This window comes from Cyprinus carpio, chromosome B4, assembly GCF_018340385.1.
Source record: "Cyprinus carpio isolate SPL01 chromosome B4, ASM1834038v1, whole genome shotgun sequence".
In the NCBI taxonomy this organism is placed as follows: domain Eukaryota; kingdom Metazoa; phylum Chordata; class Actinopteri; order Cypriniformes; family Cyprinidae; genus Cyprinus; species Cyprinus carpio.
The window spans coordinates 18,276,970-18,282,976 of record NC_056600.1 but is presented as its reverse complement, the minus strand read 5'-3'; the positions used below and the strand labels follow the sequence as shown (position 1 = coordinate 18,282,976).

The following is a 6,007-nucleotide window of genomic DNA, read 5'->3' as shown; positions in this document are numbered from 1 at the left end:
TGGTCTGAAGAACCTTTTCCAGTCCTTCATTTCCATTCATTTTCACAGCTCAAGAACACCACAGAAGCAAATTGATTCTTCATTAAAAAAAAAGGATATTTGAAGGTACTCTTTTTGGAGTGAAGAGCAATAAATAATGCATACGTTGTGACACTAAAGTATTTTTCTTCTGGTTTCAGATGGAACTAAGAATGAGAAGTGCACTTTAACACCAAAACCACTTCCTTGCAAATGACTCACTCAATATTTGCCATGATGGCAGTGTGTGTTGTTGTGTGTTATAAACACAGCAGACCAATTCCAAAGAAAAAAAAATATTATGGTTCTGTCACTCATTTGGCAGATATTCCTGGCGGTTTTCCGCACTAACCCGGTCGAGAAAGACGTGGGTCAAAGCGGAAATTGACGCCACAAGGAAGTGGGTTTTAAATGTGGAAAAGGTGTTCTGTCCCCAGTTCATGGAAATTTGCATCCAAATTATTGTCAGACAGAAATGTGATCCATCACTAGCAAATATATGAGGAAAAAATATTAAAAATAATACTATTGACCATTGCAAAACAAAATGTGTCTTTTCAAATTGTTAGTGTAAAAAGCAATTTAATAATGAGAGGTTTGTTTTTGTTGGCAATATTTGTTCATATCAAATGAGTAATGTTCCAATGATATTTCATATTCATATATAGTCTTGATTGTGGGTTCGTTGTGGTTCAGCAAACCCAGTTGGGCCTGTGGGTGGAAAGACACCTCCAGATTGAAGATGAGGGATTAAAGTGAATTTTCAAGCGATGTGGGCTGTTTCAGAATAAATCCAGATTTTAGGCAGGCCGTAGTATCGATTAGCTCATATTGAGCCAGATGCCCTCTCTCGCTCTAATCCAGGACTTGTTAAACTGTGGAAGGGGAATTAAAGGATTATCGGAGCACAATGTAGCATTGCTTTTCTTATTAAAATAAATGGCTCTGGCCTTTTTCAATCTGAGACACATTTAATAATCCATTTTAATCACCCAACTTGGAGAGAGGAATTGTTAAGGTTAGCTGCGTGTTCATCTGTCAGATGTTTAGTTTAGGAGGTTGCAATACATTTATTTGGTCAGTTTTCCTGATGACATTACAATGTAAATAATAATAATCAAAATTCAGTTTTGAAAACTTGAGTTTAATTCTTTCCTACAGAAATAATTTTTTATGATTTGACTAGTCATAGTTTCCCTGATTTGCTTTCCAGGAAACTCTATTTATCAGGAATATAGGAAAATGCTTATGGCAAGAGCCTTGAAATAGCTCAATAGTTTGAAGCCAATAATTTCGAGTACTCAATTATACATGCACATCAGAACTTAACACACAAACCTCAATAATGGTAATGAGTAAAAAATAAAAGAGCTCTGAAAAATCACCACAAAACTGACAGTGACAACAACAACAGCACAAGTAAAAGTAGCAAACAATAAAACAATAAATACTCCATATAATTCATTTACAACTAGAAGAATTATCCGGATTGCATAAAAGCATGGGTCATCACTAGAAGCTGAAATCAATATGACTGACTTTCTTTGGCCATGCGTGCAAACTTGCTAGAGAAGTTATGTGTGTAAACTTGCTAGAGAAGTCAGTAATGAATGGGCAGTGGAATCAGAAGAAAGGGATGACAAAGAACCTGCTAGCTTGACACCATTGAAGCAGATACTAATATGAACCAAGAAGCAGTGCTTGATGGGATAGCATGGAGAATGTTTCTTCATAAGGTCACCGAGAGTCAGATATGACTGAATGGATAGTTTAATCATAATTAATTAATGCTGCAATGCATGTTGTGCACTCAAGCAGGCCTATACAGCATCTTTTACAGCTGTGTGGTCAATCTTCTATTGGTGTCTTATATACGTATATTAAATACAAGTCTTCAAGCGTTCTAATGTTTAACTTGTGAAAATAAGTGTAAAATTGCAAGTTCTGTTTGTCAGAACAGTTTCCCTTTTACACATGCCAAAGTAGCTACCAACTTGCAGTGTTAGGTTTATTACATTTAACCACTCTGAATTTACTTCAATCAAGTTAGAAAATAAAATCAAGTTACAAGTCAAAAAAGAATGATAGTGACAAGTCAAATGGACTGAAATAACACCATTTTTTTTTCCTCCATGTTTTTCTATAAAGCATTATATATTAAAGCAGTCACACTTTATTTTAAGGTCCCATTTTCACTAACAAACCATTAATGACTTTTCCCTCAATACACTACTAATTGGCTGCTTATTAATAGTTAGTAAGGTAGTTGTTAAGTTTAGGGATTGGTATATGGTTATGCAGAATATGTGCTTTACTAATAAACAGCCAATATGATAATAATAGGCATCTAATAAGCAACTAGTTAATATTGAGGATTGTTCCCTATACTAAAGTGTCACCATTAAAGCATTAGAATTGAACTGAAATAGGATGAAATCACTTCTCAAAAACACAACACGTTGGCATCACCAAGGTACAGTATTCAGTTCCTTGCTATTTTCTCTTTGCCATACACAGAAAAATACCCACGGCATCATTCTCTATAAAAACAACTTTGTGACCTTATAAAGGGAAATTTATGCTGTTGGTATGCTAAGTGATGCTAGATAATACGTGTAGGATGTAGGATAGCAGCTATGCATAAGCCATATGCCAAACAAGAATAAACACTGCCCATTCATTCCTGCACTGCAAGGTGTTTATGGCGCTTCATGAAGTTCCCTTTTAAATGAATCATTATAAATGTGAAAGTCTGTCTAATTGGAGGCCACCTACATTTGCTTTCACGCTCACGTTGTGACGTCCTCAGTGACGTCACAATGGGCTGAATCATGTAAACTGCATTATTCAATCCACAACAGAACAGCAGTCACCCGATCTGCGCGACCCGAGGGTAAACTATCTGGTTACCCTATGACGTATCGCCTATCTCTAACTCACAATGCACATCTAACAGTGTTTGTGTGCCTTAAATATTGCTTACCAGTAGCCTGCTTCACACGTTACGTGACGTTAATCAACATGTGTGCGAATACTCCGCAAGACTTTTTTTTAGGTAATAGCCTAACGTTACTCAGGTCCCAAATGCAGTTCGTCTCCACTGCTACAGTAGGCTATACTTTTTAACGTTTCTATCATACATAACGACATATATCACACATTTTGTAATAATTAAAGCGTATTTCGGTTTTGTTTATGTTTAGGCTACTGCACGCGCGCAAGCTGCGTACTGTTGCTATGGTTACCTCCTCAGACGAACGCAACGTCTGTTAGCTAGCGTCTGTTCGGCCGCTAGTGATCCACTCGATAACTTTTGCGGCTCCTGGAACGTTGTATGTAAGTCTGAATGTAAAATATAATACGTGTACCGCTTTAAGACCTCCAACCTTTTGTTCTGACTTAGTTTTGAGGGTTCAGGCCTTAATTAACGGGTCAGCCTCTTCTCCCTCATAACTCACTCTGTGAGCGCCGGGACAGGTGTCTGCTTTCGTCTCGTTCTTCTGCACTTAGATTTTTACCTTAATGGGGAAAAAAATGTTTTCTGGCTCAACTGTGAAGGCACAGTCAAGCTTTATCGAGGCTTACACGCAGTCAGGCTGATTCAGCGTATTTCAACACATCGAGGATCAACTGCATCGTTGAAGTGTTGTAGCTCTTTATTTCATGTGGCAGAACGGTTTAATTAGGCTTAACAAATGCGTCTTGATAAATGGGCCTGCTATAGCTACTATATGATAGTCTAAAAAGGCTACCAGCGCATAGACGTGAAGAGACTTATCCGTGTTCATCTCTTTCAGGTCGGGCAGAGAATTAAAAAAATATAATTTCATCTCAGTTCACCTCATCTCCAAACGCGTGACTCCATTTCCCCTTCATTACTGCCATCAGTTTAAGAATAATAATACAGCGACATCCACCAATATACAAGATCATCAGATAAATAGCTACTCGCATTTTGCGGAAAATTAATCACTTTTAATACAAAACCATCATAATTGATTTGAGAAAAACACGATGGTTCGTTCATTCGTCAAATCGTGTAACGCCTTAACAAATCGTTTTTTGTAACTGGGGAACCGTTTGATTAATAGGAATAATATGCGAATAAAATGATGTCTTTCTGTCAGTCTGCACAGCGAGGAATGCACAAAGCGAAACAGGAAATATTGTTTGAGCATGTGTGATACTGTACTTTACACACTCTACAAGTATTACAGCGGAAAAAAACTCCACCGACGTCGCCAAACGACAACTTTGAATTTAATTCATTAAAGCACGTCCAGGTGCAGCGAAAGAAACGAAAACTGGACGCGCAACCAGTGCGGATTTATTTTTTCCTTCTTCAAAGATTTTGCATGGCAGTTTTAACACACCTTAACCCGCCATGTTGAAAGTGGATTTGACACATGAGGAACGAGGATTTCGGCTCGTGTTCTGCGCACCTGAATCACGTACCCCGACCGGTTCGTGACGTTCAAAAACATTTATATAAACACCGACCGAATATGCAAACTTAAGTGTGGATATCTACGCCTGAACGTTGTGTCCTTTGAAATCGAAAGGAGGTCAAATGGCAGTTTGAAAATAAAGTCAGTAGTGTCAGAGCCGAGAGTCGCTTTGAGGAAAAACACGACCCGAAAATATCGCTTGTTACATAAACGTTATTTTCCACGACATTCCCAGCGCGCGTCTCTTCGGATCGTAAATGTATTTATCGGCGGAATCGAAAGTGCGGTCGCTCGACATTCGGGTTAGCCTACGTATAAATAAGGTTACTTTAATTTTCGGACCGTTTTGTCAACTCTTACGCAGACGCTTCTGTATCTTTCTGGCTGTTACGAACAACCTCCAAATGTTTTTAACGAGGAAAAAGCGTCTGGACGCGGAAATTCGCGCAAAGAAGCGCGAGTCCGTGTCTGTCACGATCACTATTACAGAATGAAGTTCATGCTGATAATGTTGTCTTTACCTTAAGCGAGTTTTTTCCGTCTGTCTGAATTGAGTGATCCGGTGTGCTGGTTGAAGCAGGAGCGGTGTGTGTATGAGTGTGTCCAATATGGCATCATCCCGCATCTGCGCATGTCTCAACATCTACAGATTATTTTCAAGCCGACTCCTTCATTGACCTTTACAGTTGCAAAATTTGTTCAGCCCAATATAAATAGAAATGGGCCCGATCCTCCGCCTCCCTCGTGTGGGGAAACTCATGGCTGTGTCTTAAAACCTGTGCGAGCCGCCTGCATGGACAGTATTGGGCATTCATGGGCGCTTGCAGCACTTTTGGGCATCATTGACGCGTGCATCGTTTTTGGACGCTTTAGACATTTCGATGGCCAAAAATGCTGTATAAGAGAACGTGGTAGAAATGCTAATGAAATGCTCTCTATGTAGGAAACTCACTAGGTTTTGATACACAGACAGTGTAAACAAGAGGGGGCTGCTGTTGCAACCTCGTTTGTTTTTCCTCTTGATAATCTGTTTGATTATTTCTTCACACTTACGCAAAAACTATTGACCGCTTTACATGTGGAGTGTCTTTTTACTTCCATGTCTGTAATTATAATTTAAAGTTATTATTTTTAAATATATATATATATATATATATATATATATATATATATATATATATAATATATATATATATATATATATATTAACACTCAAAAATAAAGAAATAAACATTTTAATACTGTTTCTATCATTTAATTAGTTTTTTTTTCCTTTCGTCGGCTATATCTTTTCCACAACTCATATTTTGGTGACATTATGTAGCTTAAATAAGGACAAGAGCTAAAATACAGAATATTTCACAAATAAAAGTTCAGAAATAAAGAGTTAAAGTCATGCTTTCGGTTAAAGTCATTAAAGTTCATAGGAGTCATTATAGTAGTCATCTAAACAAAATAGCTAATGTAAATATAATTTTCATTTACAAAAATTTGACTAGCTATTATATGAATATGACAATGGATACATTGTAAAAAAGTTA

At 37.5% G+C, this 6,007-nt stretch overlaps 1 protein-coding gene across 3 annotated transcripts in view; it reads right to left on the bottom strand.

The window, feature by feature from the left end:
* Positions 1-5,214, bottom strand: part of sfmbt2 (Scm like with four mbt domains 2) — a 40,531-nt gene extending 35,317 nt beyond the window's left edge. For all 3 annotated transcript variants that reach the window (XM_042722278.1, XM_042722277.1, XM_042722280.1), the window contains exon 1: positions 4,988-5,214. The gene's annotated coding sequence lies outside the window, so the exon portion shown is untranslated. The remainder of the gene's footprint in view (positions 1-4,987) is intronic.
* Positions 5,215-6,007: the final 793 nt, after the last annotated feature.